The sequence below is a fragment of the Salvelinus alpinus genome, chromosome 31 (assembly GCF_045679555.1).
Source record: "Salvelinus alpinus chromosome 31, SLU_Salpinus.1, whole genome shotgun sequence".
Classification (NCBI taxonomy): Eukaryota; Metazoa; Chordata; class Actinopteri; order Salmoniformes; family Salmonidae; genus Salvelinus; species Salvelinus alpinus.
In genome coordinates, this window is record NC_092116.1 from 42,351,955 (window position 1) to 42,370,272 (window position 18,318).

The 18,318-nt window shown below is 42.3% G+C and overlaps 1 protein-coding gene across 1 annotated transcript in view; it reads right to left on the bottom strand.

Annotated features, from left to right (window-relative positions):
* Positions 1-18,318, bottom strand: part of LOC139561621 (butyrophilin subfamily 2 member A2-like) — a 76,481-nt gene that overhangs the window by 16,215 nt on the left and 41,948 nt on the right. The window lies entirely within an intron of this gene.

The following is an 18,318-nucleotide window of genomic DNA, read 5'->3' on the forward strand; positions in this document are numbered from 1 at the left end:
TTCTCTGAGTCCACCCCTCTCTATATTCATGTCTTGTTTAGTCTGATGTCTTCTCTGAGTCCACCCCTCTCTTTATTCATGTCTTGTTTAGTCTGATGTCTTCTCTGAGTCCACCCCTCTCTATATTCATGTCTTGTTTAGTCTGATGTCTTCTCTGAGTCCACCCCTCTCTTTATTCATGTCTTGTTTAGTCTGATGTCTCTGAGTCCACCCCTCTCTTTATTCATGTCTTGTTTAGTCTGATGTCTCTGAGTCCACCCCTCTCTATATTCATGTCTTGTTTAGTCTGATGTCTCTGAGTCCACCCCTCTCTATATTCATGTCTTGTTTAGTCTGATGTCTCTGAGTCCACCCCTCTCTATATTCATGTCTTGTTTAGTCTGATGTCTCTGAGTCCACCCCTCTCTATATTCATGTCTTGTTTAGTCTGATGTCTCTGAGTCCACCCCTCTCTATATTCATGTCTTGTTTAGTCTGATGTCTGAGTCCACCCCTCTCTTTATTCATGTCTTGTTTAGTCTGATGTCTGAGTCCACCCCTCTCTATATTCATGTCTTGTTTAGTCTGATGTCTCTGAGTCCACCCCTCTCTATATTCATGTCTTGTTTAGTCTGATGTCTCTGACTCCACCCCTCTCTTTATTCATGTCTTGTTTAGTCTGATGTCTCTGACTCCACCCCTCTCTTTATTCATGTCTTGTTTAGTCTGATGTCTTCTCTGAGTCCACCCCTCTCTTTATTCATGTCTTGTTTAGTCTGATGTCTGAGTCCACCCCTCTCTTTATTCATGTCTTGTTTAGTCTGATGTCTCTGAGTCCACCCCTCTCTATATTCATGTCTTGTTTAGTCTGATGTCGTCTCTGAGTCCACCCCTCTCTATATTCATGTCTTGTTTAGTCTGATGTCTCTGAGTCCACCCCTCTCTATATTCATGTCTTCTTTAGTCTGATGTCTCTGAGTCCACCCCTCTCTATATTCATGTCTTGTTTAGTCTGATGTCTCTGAGTCCACCCCTCTCTATATTCATGCCTTGTTTAGTCTGATGTCTTCTCTGAGTCCACCCCTCTCTTTATTCATGTCTTGTTTAGTCTGATGTATGAGTCCACCCCTCTCTTTATTCATGTCTTGTTTAGTCTGATGTCTCTGAGTCCACCCCTCTCTATATTCATGTCTTGTTTAGTCTGATGTCTTCTCTGAGTCCACCCCTCTCTATATTCATGTCTTGTTTAGTCTGATGTCTTCTCTGAGTCCACCCCTCTCTATATTCATGTCTTGTTTAGTCTGATGTCTCTGAGTCCACCACTCTCTTTATTCATGTCTTGTTTAGTCTGATGTCTCTGAGTCCACCCCTCTCTATATTCATGTCTTGTTTAGTCTGATGTCTCTGAGTCCACCCCTCTCTTTATTCATGTCTTGTTTAGTCTGATGTCTCTGATTCCACCCCTCTCTATATTCATGTCTTGTTTAGTCCGATGTCTCTGAGTCCACCCCTCTCTATATTCATGTCTTGTTTAGTCTGATGTCTCTGAGTCCACCCCTCTCTATATTCATGTCTTGTTTAGTCTGATGTCTCTGAGTCCACCCCTCTCTATATTCATGTCTTGTTTAGTCTGATGTCTCTGAGTCCACCCCTCTCTATATTCATGTCTTGTTTAGTCTGATGTCTCTGAGTCCACCCCTCTCTATATTCATGTCTTGTTAGGTCTGATGTCTCTGAGTCCACCCCTCTCTTTATTCATGTCTTGTTTAGTCTGATGTCTGAGTCCACCCCTCTCTTTATTCATGTCTTGTTTAGTCTGATGTCTCTGAGTCCACCCCTCTCTATATTCATGTCTTGTTTAGTCTGATGTCTGAGTCCACCCCTCTCTTTATTCATGTCTTGTTTAGTCTGATGTCTCTGAGTCCACCCCTCTCTATATTCATGTCTTGTTTAGTCTGATGTCTCTGAGTCCACCCCTCTCTATATTCATGTCTTGTTTAGTCTGATGTCTCTGACTCCACCCCTCTCTTTATTCATGTCTTGTTTAGTCTGATGTCTCTGACTCCACCCCTCTCTTTATTCATGTCTTGTTTAGTCTGATGTCTTCTCTGAGTCCACCCCTCTCTTTATTCATGTCTTGTTTAGTCTGATGTCTCTGAGTCCACCCCTCTCTTTATTCATGTCTTGTTTAGTCTGATGTCTCTGAGTCCACCCCTCTCTATATTCATGTCTTGTTTAGTCTGATGTCGTCTCTGAGTCCACCCCTCTCTATATTCATGTCTTGTTTAGTCTGATGTCTCTGAGTCCACCCCTCTCTATATTCATGTCTTCTTTAGTCTGATGTCTCTGAGTCCACCCCTCTCTATATTCATGTCTTGTTTAGTCTGATGTCTCTGAGTCCACTCCTCTCTATATTCATGTCTTGTTTAGTCTGATGTCTTCTCTGAGTCCACCCCTCTCTTTATTCATGTCTTGTTTAGTCTGATGTATGAGTCCACCCCTCTCTTTATTCATGTCTTGTTTAGTCTGATGTCTCTGAGTCCACCCCTCTCTATATTCATGTCTTGTTTAGTCTGATGTCTTCTCTGAGTCCACCCCTCTCTATATTCATGTCTTGTTTAGTCTGATGTCTTCTCTGAGTCCACCCCTCTCTATATTCATGTCTTGTTTAGTCTGATGTCTCTGAGTCCACCCCTCTCTTTATTCATGTCTTGTTTAGTCTGATGTCTCTGAGTCCACCCCTCTCTATATTCATGTCTTGTTTAGTCTGATGTCTCTGAGTCCACCCCTCTCTTTATTCATGTCTTGTTTAGTCTGATGTCTCTGATTCCACCCCTCTCTATATTCATGTCATGTTTAGTCTGATGTCTTCTCTGAGTCCACCCCTCTCTATATTCATGTCTTGTTTAGTCTGATGTCTCTGAGTCCACCCCTCTCTTTATTCATGTCTTGTTTAGTCTGATGTCTCTGAGTCCACCCCTCTCTATATTCATGTCTTGTTTAGTCTGATGTCTCTGAGTCCACCCCTCTCTTTATTCATGTCTTGTTTAGTCTGATGTCTCTGAGTCCACCCCTCTCTTTATTCATGTCTTGTTTAGTCTGATGTCTCTGAGTCCACCCCTCTCTTTATTCATGTCTTGTTTAGTCTGATGTCTCTGAGTCCACCCCTCTCTATATTCATGTCTTGTTTAGTCTGATGTCTCTGAGTCCACCCCTCTCTATATTCATGTCTTGTTTAGTCTGATGTCTCTGAGTCCACCCCTCTCTATATTCATGTCTTGTTTAGTCTGATGTCTCTGATTACAACCCTCTCTATATTCATGTCATGTTTAGTCTGATGTCTCTGAGTCCACCCCTCTCTATATTCATGTCTTGTTTAGTCTGATGTCTCTGAGTCCACCCCTCTCTATATTCATGTCTTGTTTAGTCTGATGTCTCTGAGTCCACCCCTCTCTATATTCATGTCTTGTTTAGTCTGATGTCTCAGTCCACCCCTCTCTTTATTCATGTCTTGTTTAGTCTGATGTCTCTGAGTCCACCCCTCTCTATATTCATGTCTTGTTTAGTCTGATGTCTCAGTCCACCCCTCTCTATATTCATGTCTTGTTTAGTCTGATGTCTTCTCTGAGTCCACCCCTCTCTATATTCATGTCTTGTTTAGTCTGATGTCTCTGAGTCCACCCCTCTCTTTATTCATGTCTTGTTTAGTCTGATGTCGTCTCTGAGTCCACCCCTCTCTATATTCATGTCTTGTTTAGTCTGATGTCTCTGAGTCCACCCCTCTCTATATTCATGTCTTGTTTAGTCTGATGTCTCTGAGTCCACCCCTCTCTATATTCATGTCTTGTTTAGTCTGATGTCTCTGAGTCCACCCCTCTCTATATTCATGTCTTGTTTAGTCTGATGTCTCTGAGTCCACCCCTCTCTTTATTCATGTCATGTTTAGTCTGATGTCTTCTCTGAGTCCACCCCTCTCTATATTCATGTCTTGTTTAGTCTGATGTCTCTGAGTCCACCCCTCTCTTTATTCATGTCTTGTTTAGTCTGATGTCTCTGAGTCCACCCCTCTCTATATTCATGTCTTGTTTAGTCTGATGTCTCTGAGTCCACCCCTCTCTTTATTCATGTCTTGTTTAGTCTGATGTCGTCTCTGAGTCCACCCCTCTCTATATTCATGTCTTGTTTAGTCTGATGTCTCTGAGTCCACCCCTCTCTATATTCATGTCTTGTTTAGTCTGATGTCTCTGAGTCCACCCCTCTCTATATTCATGTCTTGTTTAGTCTGATGTCTCTGAGTCCACCCCTCTCTATATTCATGTCTTGTTTAGTCTGATGTCTCTGAGTCCACCCCTCTTTATTCATGTCTTGTTTAGTCTGATGTCTCTGAGTCCACCCCTCTCTATATTCATGTCTTGTTTAGTCTGATGTCTCTGAGTCCACCCCTCTCTTTATTCATGTCTTGTTTAGTCTGATGTCTCTGATTCCACCCCTCTCTATATTCATGTCATGTTTAGTCTGATGTCTTCTCTGAGTCCACCCCTCTCTATATTCATGTCTTGTTTAGTCTGATGTCTCAGTCCACCCCTCTCTATATTCATGTCTTGTTTAGTCTGATGTCTTCTCTGAGTCCACCCCTCTCTATATTCATGTCTTGTTTAGTCTGATGTCTCAGTCCACCCCTCTCTATATTCATGTCTTGTTTAGTCTGATGTCTTCTCTGAGTCCACCCCTCTCTATATTCATGTCTTGTTTAGTCTGATGTCTCTGAGTCCACCCCTCTCTTTATTCATGTCTTGTTTAGTCTGATGTCGTCTCTGAGTCCACCCCTCTCTATATTCATGTCTTGTTTAGTCTGATGTCTCTGAGTCCACCCCTCTCTATATTCATGTCTTGTTTAGTCTGATGTCGTCTCTGAGTCCACCCCTCTCTATATTCATGTCTTGTTTAGTCTGATGTCTCTGAGTCCACCCATCTCTATATTCATGTCTTGTTTAGTCTGATGTCTCTGAGTCCACCCCTCTCTTTATTCATGTCTTGTTTAGTCTGATGTCTCTGAGTCCACCCCTCTCTATATTCATGTCTTGTTTAGTCTGATGTCTCTGAGTCCACCCCTCTCTTTATTCATGTCTTGTTTAGTCTGATGTCTCTGAGTCCACCCCTCTCTATATTCATGTCTTGTTTAGTCTGATGTCTCTGAGTCCACCCCTCTCTTTATTCATGTCTTGTTTAGTCTGATGTCTCTGATTCCACCCCTCTCTATATTCATGTCATGTTTAGTCTGATGTCTTCTCTGAGTCCACCCCTCTCTATATTCATGTCTTGTTTAGTCTGATGTCTCTGAGTCCACCCCTCTCTTTATTCATGTCTTGTTTAGTCTGATGTCTCTGAGTCCACCCCTCTCTTTATTCATGTCTTGTTTAGTCTGATGTCTCTGAGTCCACCCCTCTCTTTATTCATGTCTTGTTTAGTCTGATGTGTCTGAGTCCACCCCTCTCTATATTCATGTCTTGTTTAGTCTGATGTCTCTGAGTCCACCCCTCTCTATATTCATGTCTTCTTTAGTCTGATGTCTCTGAGTCCACCCCTCTCTATATTCATGTCTTGTTTAGTCTGATGTCTCTGAGTCCACCCCTCTCTATATTCATGTCTTGTTTAGTCTGATGTCTTCTCTGAGTCCACCCCTCTCTTTATTCATGTCTTGTTTAGTCTGATGTATGAGTCCACCCCTCTCTTTATTCATGTCTTGTTTAGTCTGATGTCTCTGAGTCCACCCCTCTCTATATTAATGTCTTGTTTAGTCTGATGTCTTCTCTGAGTCCACCCCTCTCTATATTCATGTCTTGTTTAGTCTGATGTCTTCTCTGAGTCCACCCCTCTCTATATTCATGTCTTGTTTAGTCTGATGTCTCTGAGTCCACCCCTCTCTTTATTCATGTCTTCTTTAGTCTGATGTCTCTGAGTCCACCCCTCTCTATATTCATGTCTTGTTTAGTCTGATGTCTCTGAGTCCAACCCTCTCTATATTCATGTCTTGTTTAGTCTGATGTCTTCTCTGAGTCCACCCCTCTCTTTATTCATGTCTTGTTTAGTCTGATGTATGAGTCCACCCCTCTCTTTATTCATGTCTTGTTTAGTCTGATGTCTCTGAGTCCACCCCTCTCTATATTAATGTCTTGTTTAGTCTGATGTCTTCTCTGAGTCCACCCCTCTCTATATTCATGTCTTGTTTAGTCTGATGTCTTCTCTGAGTCCACCCCTCTCTATATTCATGTCTTGTTTAGTCTGATGTCTCTGAGTCCACCCCTCTCTTTATTCATGTCTTGTTTAGTCTGATGTCTCTGAGTCCACCCCTCTCTATATTCATGTCTTGTTTAGTCTGATGTCTCTGAGTCCACCCCTCTCTTTATTCATGTCTTGTTTAGTCTGATGTCTCTGATTCCACCCCTCTCTATATTCATGTCATGTTTAGTCTGATGTCTTCTCTGAGTCCACCCCTCTCTATATTCATGTCTTGTTTAGTCTGATGTCTCTGAGTCCACCCCTCTCTTTATTCATGTCTTGTTTAGTCTGATGTCTCTGAGTCCACCCCTCTCTATATTCATGTCTTGTTTAGTCTGATGTCTTCTCTGAGTCCACCCCTCTCTTTATTCATGTCTTGTTTAGTCTGATGTCTCTGAGTCCACCCCTCTCTTTATTCATGTCTTGTTTAGTCTGATGTCTCTGAGTCCACCCCTCTCTTTATTCATGTCTTGTTTAGTCTGATGTCTCTGAGTCCACCCCTCTCTATATTCATGTCTTGTTTAGTCTGATGTCTCTGAGTCCACCCCTCTCTATGTTCATGTCTTGTTTAGTCTGATGTCTCTGAGTCCACCCCTCTCTATATTCATGTCTTGTTTAGTCTGATGTCTCTGAGTCCACCCCTCTCTATATTCATGTCATGTTTAGTCTGATGTCTCTGAGTCCACCCCTCTCTATATTCATGTCTTGTTTAGTCTGATGTCTCTGAGTCCACCCCTCTCTATATTCATGTCTTGTTTAGTCTGATGTCTCTGAGTCCACCCCTCTCTATATCCATGTCTTGTTTAGTCTGATGTCTCAGTCCACCCCTCTCTTTATTCATGTCTTGTTTAGTCTGATGTCTCTGAGTCCACCCCTCTCTATATTCATGTCTTGTTTAGTCTGAAGTCTCAGTCCACCCCTCTCTATATTCATGTCTTGTTTAGTCTGATGTCTTCTCTGAGTCCACCCCTCTCTTTATTCATGTCTTGTTTAGTCTGATGTCTCTGAGTCCACCCCTCTCTTTATTCATGTCTTGTTTAGTCTGATGTCTCTGATTCCACCCCTCTCTATATTCATGTCATGTTTAGTCTGATGTCTTCTCTGAGTCCACCCCTCTCTATATTCATGTCTTGTTTAGTCTGATGTCTCTGAGTCCACCCCTCTCTTTATTCATGTCTTGTTTAGTCTGATGTCTCTGAGTCCACCCCTCTCTATATTCATGTCTTGTTTAGTCTGATGTCGCTGAGTCCACCCCTCTCTTTATTCATGTCTTGTTTAGTCTGATGTCTCTGAGTCCACCCCTCTCTATATTCATGTCTTGTTTAGTCTGATGTCTCTGAGTCCACCCCTCTCTTTATTCATGTCTTGTTTAGTCTGATGTCTCAGTCCACCCCTCTCTTTATTCATGTCTTGTTTAGTCTGATGTCTCTGATTCCACCCCTCTCTATATTCATGTCTTGTTTAGTCTGATGTCTCTGATTCCACCCCTCTCTATATTCATGTCATGTTTAGTCTGATGTCTCTGAGTCCACCCCTCTCTATATTCATGTCTTGTTTAGTCTGATGTCTCTGAGTCCACCCCTCTCTACATTCATGTCTTGTTTAGTCTGATGTCTCTGAGTCCACCCCTCTCTATATTCATGTCTTGTTTAGTCTGATGTCTCAGTCCACCCCTCTCTTTATTCATGTCTTGTTTAGTCTGATGTCTCTGAGTCCACCCCTCTCTATATTCATGTCTTGTTTAGTCTGATGTCTCAGTCCACCCCTCTCTTTATTCATGTCTTGTTTAGTCTGATGTCTCTGAGTCCACCCCTCTCTTTATTCATGTCTTGTTTAGTCTGATGTCTCTGAGTCCACCCCTCTCTTTATTCATGTCTTGTTTAGTCTGATGTCTGAGTCCACCCCTCTCTATATTCATGTCTTGTTTAGTCTGATGTCTTCTCTGAGTCCACCCCTCTCTATATTCATGTCTTGTTTAGTCTGATGTCTCTGAGTCCACCCCTCTCTTTATTCATGTCTTGTTTAGTCTGATGTCTCTGAGTCCACCCCTCTCTTTATTCATGTCTTGTTTAGTCTGATGTCTCTGAGTCCACCCCTCTCTATATTCATGTCTTGTTTAGTCTGATGTCTTCTCTGAGTCCACCCCTCTCTTTATTCATGTCTTGTTTAGTCTGATGTCTCTGATTCCACCCCTCTCTTTATTCATGTCTTGTTTAGTCTGATGTCGTCTCTGAGTCCACCCCTCTCTATATTCATGTCTTGTTTAGTCTGATGTCTCTGAGTCCACCCCTCTCTATATTCATGTCTTGTTTAGTCTGATGTCTTCTCTGAGTCCACCCCTCTCTTTATTCATGTCTTGTTTAGTCTGATGTCTCTGAGTCCACCCCTCTCTATATTCATGTCTTGTTTAGTCTGATGTCTCTGAGTCCACCCCTCTCTATATTCATGTCTTGTTTAGTCTGATGTCTCTGAGTCCACCCCTCTCTATATTCATGTCTTGTTTAGTCTGATGTCTTCTCTGAGTCCACCCCTCTCTTTATTCATGTCTTGTTTAGTCTGAGGTCTTCTCTGAGTCCACCCCTCTCTTTATTCATGTCTTGTTTAGTCTGAGGTCTTCTGAGTCCACCCCTCTCTATATTCATGTCTTGTTTAGTCTGATGTCTCTGAGTCCACCCCTCTCTATATTCATGTCTTGTTTAGTCTGATGTCTCTGAGTCCACCCCTCTCTATATTCATGTCTTGTTTAGTCTGATGTCTCTGAGTCCACCCCTCTCTTTATTCATGTCTTGTTTAGTCTGATGTCTCTGAGTCCACCCCTCTCTATATTCATGTCTTGTTTAGTCTGATGTCTTCTCTGAGTCCACCCCTCTCTTTATTCATGTCTTGTTTAGTCTGAGGTCTTCTCTGAGTCCACCCCTCTCTTTATTCATGTCTTGTTTAGTCTGAGGTCTTCTGAGTCCACCCCTCTCTATATTCATGTCTTGTTTAGTCTGATGTCTCTGAGTCCACCCCTCTCTATATTCATGTCTTGTTTAGTCTGATGTCTCTGAGTCCACCCCTCTCTATATTCATGTCTTGTTTAGTCTGATGTCTCTGAGTCCACCCCTCTCTTTATTCATGTCTTGTTTAGTCTGATGTCTCTGAGTCCACCCCTCTCTATATTCATGTCTTGTTTAGTCTGATGTCGCTGAGTCCACCCCTCTCTTTATTCATGTCTTGTTTAGTCTGATGTCTCTGAGTCCACCCCTCTCTATATTCATGTCTTGTTTAGTCTGATGTCTCTGAGTCCACCCCTCTCTTTATTCATGTCTTGTTTAGTCTGATGTCTCAGTCCACCCCTCTCTTTATTCATGTCTTGTTTAGTCTGATGTCTCTGATTCCACCCCTCTCTATATTCATGTCTTGTTTAGTCTGATGTCTCTGATTCCACCCCTCTCTATATTCATGTCATGTTTAGTCTGATGTCTCTGAGTCCACCCCTCTCTATATTCATGTCTTGTTTAGTCTGATGTCTCTGAGTCCACCCCTCTCTACATTCATGTCTTGTTTAGTCTGATGTCTCTGAGTCCACCCCTCTCTATATTCATGTCTTGTTTAGTCTGATGTCTCAGTCCACCCCTCTCTTTATTCATGTCTTGTTTAGTCTGATGTCTCTGAGTCCACCCCTCTCTATATTCATGTCTTGTTTAGTCTGATGTCTCAGTCCACCCCTCTCTTTATTCATGTCTTGTTTAGTCTGATGTCTCTGAGTCCACCCCTCTCTTTATTCATGTCTTGTTTAGTCTGATGTCTCTGAGTCCACCCCTCTCTTTATTCATGTCTTGTTTAGTCTGATGTCTGAGTCCACCCCTCTCTATATTCATGTCTTGTTTAGTCTGATGTCTTCTCTGAGTCCACCCCTCTCTATATTCATGTCTTGTTTAGTCTGATGTCTCTGAGTCCACCCCTCTCTTTATTCATGTCTTGTTTAGTCTGATGTCTCTGAGTCCACCCCTCTCTTTATTCATGTCTTGTTTAGTCTGATGTCTCTGAGTCCACCCCTCTCTATATTCATGTCTTGTTTAGTCTGATGTCTTCTCTGAGTCCACCCCTCTCTTTATTCATGTCTTGTTTAGTCTGATGTCTCTGATTCCACCCCTCTCTTTATTCATGTCTTGTTTAGTCTGATGTCTTCTCTGAGTCCACCCCTCTCTTTATTCATGTCTTGTTTAGTCTGATGTCTCTGAGTCCACCCCTCTCTATATTCATGTCTTGTTTAGTCTGATGTCTCTGAGTCCACCCCTCTCTACATTCATGTCTTGTTTAGTCTGATGTCTCTGAGTCCACCCCTCTCTATATTCATGTCTTGTTTAGTCTGATGTCTCAGTCCACCCCTCTCTTTATTCATGTCTTGTTTAGTCTGATGTCTCTGAGTCCACCCCTCTCTATATTCATGTCTTGTTTAGTCTGATGTCTCAGTCCACCCCTCTCTTTATTCATGTCTTGTTTAGTCTGATGTCTCTGAGTCCACCCCTCTCTTTATTCATGTCTTGTTTAGTCTGATGTCTCTGAGTCCACCCCTCTCTTTATTCATGTCTTGTTTAGTCTGATGTCTGAGTCCACCCCTCTCTATATTCATGTCTTGTTTAGTCTGATGTCTTCTCTGAGTCCACCCCTCTCTATATTCATGTCTTGTTTAGTCTGATGTCTCTGAGTCCACCCCTCTCTTTATTCATGTCTTGTTTAGTCTGATGTCTCTGAGTCCACCCCTCTCTTTATTCATGTCTTGTTTAGTCTGATGTCTCTGAGTCCACCCCTCTCTATATTCATGTCTTGTTTAGTCTGATGTCTTCTCTGAGTCCACCTCTCTCTTTATTCATGTCTTGTTTAGTCTGATGTCTCTGATTCCACCCCTCTCTTTATTCATGTCTTGTTTAGTCTGATGTCGTCTCTGAGTCCACCCCTCTCTATATTCATGTCTTGTTTAGTCTGATGTCTCTGAGTCCACCCCTCTCTATATTCATGTCTTGTTTAGTCTGATGTCTTCTCTGAGTCCACCCCTCTCTTTATTCATGTCTTGTTTAGTCTGATGTCTCTGAGTCCACCCCTCTCTATATTCATGTCTTGTTTAGTCTGATGTCTCTGAGTCCACCCCTCTCTATATTCATGTCTTGTTTAGTCTGATGTCTCTGAGTCCACCCCTCTCTATATTCATGTCTTGTTTAGTCTGATGTCTTCTCTGAGTCCACCCCTCTCTTTATTCATGTCTTGTTTAGTCTGAGGTCTTCTCTGAGTCCACCCCTCTCTTTATTCATGTCTTGTTTAGTCTGAGGTCTTCTGAGTCCACCCCTCTCTATATTCATGTCTTGTTTAGTCTGATGTCTCTGAGTCCACCCCTCTCTATATTCATGTCTTGTTTAGTCTGATGTCTCTGAGTCCACCCCTCTCTTTATTCATGTCTTGTTTAGTCTGATGTCGCTGAGTCCACCCCTCTCTATATTCATGTCTTGTTTAGTCTGATGTCGTCTCTGAGTCCACCCCTCTCTTTATTCATGTCTTGTTTAGTCTGATGTCTCTGAGTCCACCCCTCTCTATATTCATGTCTTGTTTAGTCTGATGTCTCTGAGTCCACCCCTCTCTTTATTCATGTCTTGTTTAGTCTGATGTCTCTGAGTCCACCCCTCTCTATATTCATGTCTTGTTTAGTCTGATGTCTCTGAGTCCACCCCTCTCTTTATTCATGTCTTGTTTAGTCTGATGTCTCTGAGTCCACCCCTCTCTTTATTCATGTCTTGTTTAGTCTGATGTCTCTGAGTCCACCCCTCTCTATATTCATGTCTTGTTTAGTCTGATGTCTCTGAGTCCACCCCTCTCTATATTCATGTCTTGTTTAGTCTGATGTCTCTGAGTCCACCCCTCTCTATATTAATGTCTTGTTTAGTCTGATGTCTCTGAGTCCACCCCTCTCTATATTCATGTCTTGTTTAGTCTGATGTCTCTGAGTCCACCCCTCTCTATATTCATGTCTTGTTTAGTCTGATGTCTTCTCTGAGTCCACCCCTCTCTTTATTCATGTCTTGTTTAGTCTGATGTCTCTGAGTCCACCCCTCTCTTTATTCATGTCTTGTTTAGTCTGATGTCTCTGACTCCACCCCTCTCTTTATTCATGTCTTGTTTAGTCTGATGTCTCTGAGTCCACCCCTCTCTTTATTCATGTCTTGTTTAGTCTGATGTCTTCTCTGAGTCCACCCCTCTCTATATTCATGTCTTGTTTAGTCTGATGTCTTCTCTGAGTCCACCCCTCTCTTTATTCATGTCTTGTTTAGTCTGATGTCTTCTCTGAGTCCACCCCTCTCTTTATTCATGTCTTGTTTAGTCTGATGTCTCTGAGTCCACCCCTCTCTATATTCATGTCTTGTTTAGTCTGATGTCTCTGAGTCCACCCCTCTCTATATTCATGTCTTGTTTAATCTGATGTCTCTGAGTCCACCCCTCTCTATATTCATGTCTTGTTTAGTCTGATGTCTCTGAGTCCACCCCTCTCTATATTCATGTCTTGTTTAGTCTGATGTCTCTGAGTCCACCCCTCTCTATATTCATGTCTTGTTTAGTCTGATGTCTCTGAGTCCACCCCTCTCTATATTCATGTCTTGTTTAGTCTGATGTCTGAGTCCACCCCTCTCTTTATTCATGTCTTGTTTAGTCTGATGTCTCTGAGTCCACCCCTCTCTATATTCATGTCTTGTTTAGTCTGATGTCTGAGTCCACCCCTCTCTTTATTCATGTCTTGTTTAGTCTGATGTCTCTGAGTCCACCCCTCTCTATATTCATGTCTTGTTTAGTCTGATGTCTCTGAGTCCACCCCTCTCTTTATTCATGTCTTGTTTAGTCTGATGTCTCTGAGTCCACCCCTCTCTTTATTCATGTCTTGTTTAGTCTGATGTCTCTGAGTCCACCCCTCTCTTTATTCATGTCTTGTTTAGTCTGATGTGTCTGAGTCCACCCCTCTCTATATTCATGTCTTGTTTAGTCTGATGTCTCTGAGTCCACCCCTCTCTATATTCATGTCTTCTTTAGTCTGATGTCTCTGAGTCCACCCCTCTCTATATTCATGTCTTGTTTAGTCTGATGTCTCTGAGTCCACCCCTCTCTATATTCATGTCTTGTTTAGTCTGATGTCTTCTCTGAGTCCACCCCTCTCTTTATTCATGTCTTGTTTAGTCTGATGTATGAGTCCACCCCTCTCTTTATTCATGTCTTGTTTAGTCTGATGTCTCTGAGTCCACCCCTCTCTATATTAATGTCTTGTTTAGTCTGATGTCTTCTCTGAGTCCACCCCTCTCTATATTCATGTCTTGTTTAGTCTGATGTCTTCTCTGAGTCCACCCCTCTCTATATTCATGTCTTGTTTAGTCTGATGTCTCTGAGTCCACCCCTCTCTTTATTCATGTCTTCTTTAGTCTGATGTCTCTGAGTCCACCCCTCTCTATATTCATGTCTTGTTTAGTCTGATGTCTCTGAGTCCAACCCTCTCTATATTCATGTCTTGTTTAGTCTGATGTCTTCTCTGAGTCCACCCCTCTCTTTATTCATGTCTTGTTTAGTCTGATGTATGAGTCCACCCCTCTCTTTATTCATGTCTTGTTTAGTCTGATGTCTCTGAGTCCACCCCTCTCTATATTAATGTCTTGTTTAGTCTGATGTCTTCTCTGAGTCCACCCCTCTCTATATTCATGTCTTGTTTAGTCTGATGTCTTCTCTGAGTCCACCCCTCTCTATATTCATGTCTTGTTTAGTCTGATGTCTCTGAGTCCACCCCTCTCTTTATTCATGTCTTGTTTAGTCTGATGTCTCTGAGTCCACCCCTCTCTATATTCATGTCTTGTTTAGTCTGATGTCTCTGAGTCCACCCCTCTCTTTATTCATGTCTTGTTTAGTCTGATGTCTCTGATTCCACCCCTCTCTATATTCATGTCATGTTTAGTCTGATGTCTTCTCTGAGTCCACCCCTCTCTATATTCATGTCTTGTTTAGTCTGATGTCTCTGAGTCCACCCCTCTCTTTATTCATGTCTTGTTTAGTCTGATGTCTCTGAGTCCACCCCTCTCTATATTCATGTCTTGTTTAGTCTGATGTCTTCTCTGAGTCCACCCCTCTCTTTATTCATGTCTTGTTTAGTCTGATGTCTCTGAGTCCACCCCTCTCTTTATTCATGTCTTGTTTAGTCTGATGTCTCTGAGTCCACCCCTCTCTTTATTCATGTCTTGTTTAGTCTGATGTCTCTGAGTCCACCCCTCTCTATATTCATGTCTTGTTTAGTCTGATGTCTCTGAGTCCACCCCTCTCTATATTCATGTCTTGTTTAGTCTGATGTCTCTGAGTCCACCCCTCTCTATATTCATGTCTTGTTTAGTCTGATGTCTCTGAGTCCACCCCTCTCTATATTCATGTCATGTTTAGTCTGATGTCTCTGAGTCCACCCCTCTCTATATTCATGTCTTGTTTAGTCTGATGTCTCTGAGTCCACCCCTCTCTATATTCATGTCTTGTTTAGTCTGATGTCTCTGAGTCCACCCCTCTCTATATTCATGTCTTGTTTAGTCTGATGTCTCAGTCCACCCCTCTCTTTATTCATGTCTTGTTTAGTCTGATGTCTCTGAGTCCACCCCTCTCTATATTCATGTCTTGTTTAGTCTGAAGTCTCAGTCCACCCCTCTCTATATTCATGTCTTGTTTAGTCTGATGTCTTCTCTGAGTCCACCCCTCTCTTTATTCATGTCTTGTTTAGTCTGATGTCTCTGAGTCCACCCCTCTCTTTATTCATGTCTTGTTTAGTCTGATGTCTCTGATTCCACCCCTCTCTATATTCATGTCATGTTTAGTCTGATGTCTTCTCTGAGTCCACCCCTCTCTATATTCATGTCTTGTTTAGTCTGATGTCTCTGAGTCCACCCCTCTCTTTATTCATGTCTTGTTTAGTCTGATGTCTCTGAGTCCACCCCTCTCTATATTCATGTCTTGTTTAGTCTGATGTCGCTGAGTCCACCCCTCTCTTTATTCATGTCTTGTTTAGTCTGATGTCTCTGAGTCCACCCCTCTCTATATTCATGTCTTGTTTAGTCTGATGTCTCTGAGTCCACCCCTCTCTTTATTCATGTCTTGTTTAGTCTGATGTCTCAGTCCACCCCTCTCTTTATTCATGTCTTGTTTAGTCTGATGTCTCTGATTCCACCCCTCTCTATATTCATGTCTTGTTTAGTCTGATGTCTCTGATTCCACCCCTCTCTATATTCATGTCATGTTTAGTCTGATGTCTCTGAGTCCACCCCTCTCTATATTCATGTCTTGTTTAGTCTGATGTCTTCTCTGAGTCCACCCCTCTCTATATTCATGTCTTGTTTAGTCTGATGTCTCTGAGTCCACCCCTCTCTTTATTCATGTCTTGTTTAGTCTGATGTCTCTGAGTCCACCCCTCTCTTTATTCATGTCTTGTTTAGTCTGATGTCTCTGAGTCCACCCCTCTCTATATTCATGTCTTGTTTAGTCTGATGTCTTCTCTGAGTCCACCCCTCTCTTTATTCATGTCTTGTTTAGTCTGATGTCTCTGATTCCACCCCTCTCTTTATTCATGTCTTGTTTAGTCTGATGTCGTCTCTGAGTCCACCCCTCTCTATATTCATGTCTTGTTTAGTCTGATGTCTCTGAGTCCACCCCTCTCTATATTCATGTCTTGTTTAGTCTGATGTCTTCTTTGAGTCCACCCCTCTCTTTATTCATGTCTTGTTTAGTCTGATGTCTCTGAGTCCACCCCTCTCTATATTCATGTCTTGTTTAGTCTGATGTCTCTGAGTCCACCCCTCTCTATATTCATGTCTTGTTTAGTCTGATGTCTCTGAGTCCACCCCTCTCTATATTCATGTCATGTTTAGTCTGATGTCTTCTCTGAGTCCACCCCTCTCTTTATTCATGTCTTGTTTAGTCTGAGGTCTTCTCTGAGTCCACCCCTCTCTTTATTCATGTCTTGTTTAGTCTGAGGTCTTCTGAGTCCACCCCTCTCTATATTCATGTCTTGTTTAGTCTGATGTCTCTGAGTCCACCCCTCTCTATATTCATGTCTTGTTTAGTCTGATGTCTCTGAGTCCACCCCTCTCTATATTCATGTCTTGTTTAGTCTGATGTCTCTGAGTCCACCCCTCTCTTTATTCATGTCTTGTTTAGTCTGATGTCTCTGAGTCCACCCCTCTCTATATTCATGTCTTGTTTAGTCTGATGTCGCTGAGTCCACCCCTCTCTTTATTCATGTCTTGTTTAGTCTGATGTCTCTGAGTCCACCCCTCTCTATATTCATGTCTTGTTTAGTCTGATGTCTCTGAGTCCACCCCTCTCTTTATTCATGTCTTGTTTAGTCTGATGTCTCAGTCCACCCCTCTCTTTATTCATGTCTTGTTTAGTCTGATGTCTCTGATTCCACCCCTCTCTATATTCATGTCTTGTTTAGTCTGATGTCTCTGATTCCACCCCTCTCTATATTCATGTCATGTTTAGTCTGATGTCTCTGAGTCCACCCCTCTCTATATTCATGTCTTGTTTAGTCTGATGTCTCTGAGTCCACCCCTCTCTACATTCATGTCTTGTTTAGTCTGATGTCTCTGAGTCCACCCCTCTCTATATTCATGTCTTGTTTAGTCTGATGTCTCAGTCCACCCCTCTCTTTATTCATGTCTTGTTTAGTCTGATGTCTCTGAGTCCACCCCTCTCTATATTCATGTCTTGTTTAGTCTGATGTCTCAGTCCACCCCTCTCTTTATTCATGTCTTGTTTAGTCTGATGTCTCTGAGTCCACCCCTCTCTTTATTCATGTCTTGTTTAGTCTGATGTCTCTGAGTCCACCCCTCTCTTTATTCATGTCTTGTTTAGTCTGATGTCTGAGTCCACCCCTCTCTATATTCATGTCTTGTTTAGTCTGATGTCTTCTCTGAGTCCACCCCTCTCTATATTCATGTCTTGTTTAGTCTGATGTCTCTGAGTCCACCCCTCTCTTTATTCATGTCTTGTTTAGTCTGATGTCTCTGAGTCCACCCCTCTCTTTATTCATGTCTTGTTTAGTCTGATGTCTCTGAGTCCACCCCTCTCTATATTCATGTCTTGTTTAGTCTGATGTCTTCTCTGAGTCCACCCCTCTCTTTATTCATGTCTTGTTTAGTCTGATGTCTCTGATTCCACCCCTCTCTTTATTCATGTCTTGTTTAGTCTGATGTCTTCTCTGAGTCCACCCCTCTCTTTATTCATGTCTTGTTTAGTCTGATGTCTCTGAGTCCACCCCTCTCTATATTCATGTCTTGTTTAGTCTGATGTCTCTGAGTCCACCCCTCTCTACATTCATGTCTTGTTTAGTCTGATGTCTCTGAGTCCACCCCTCTCTATATTCATGTCTTGTTTAGTCTGATGTCTCAGTCCACCCCTCTCTTTATTCATGTCTTGTTTAGTCTGATGTCTCTGAGTCCACCCCTCTCTATATTCATGTCTTGTTTAGTCTGATGTCTCAGTCCACCCCTCTCTTTATTCATGTCTTGTTTAGTCTGATGTCTCTGAGTCCACCCCTCTCTTTATTCATGTCTTGTTTAGTCTGATGTCTCTGAGTCCACCCCTCTCTTTATTCATGTCTTGTTTAGTCTGATGTCTGAGTCCACCCCTCTCTATATTCATGTCTTGTTTAGTCTGATGTCTTCTCTGAGTCCACCCCTCTCTATATTCATGTCTTGTTTAGTCTGATGTCTCTGAGTCCACCCCTCTCTTTATTCATGTCTTGTTTAGTCTGATGTCTCTGAGTCCACCCCTCTCTTTATTCATGTCTTGTTTAGTCTGATGTCTCTGAGTCCACCCCTCTCTATATTCATGTCTTGTTTAGTCTGATGTCTTCTCTGAGTCCACCTCTCTCTTTATTCATGTCTTGTTTAGTCTGATGTCTCTGATTCCACCCCTCTCTTTATTCATGTCTTGTTTAGTCTGATGTCGTCTCTGAGTCCACCCCTCTCTATATTCATGTCTTGTTTAGTCTGATGTCTCTGAGTCCACCCCTCT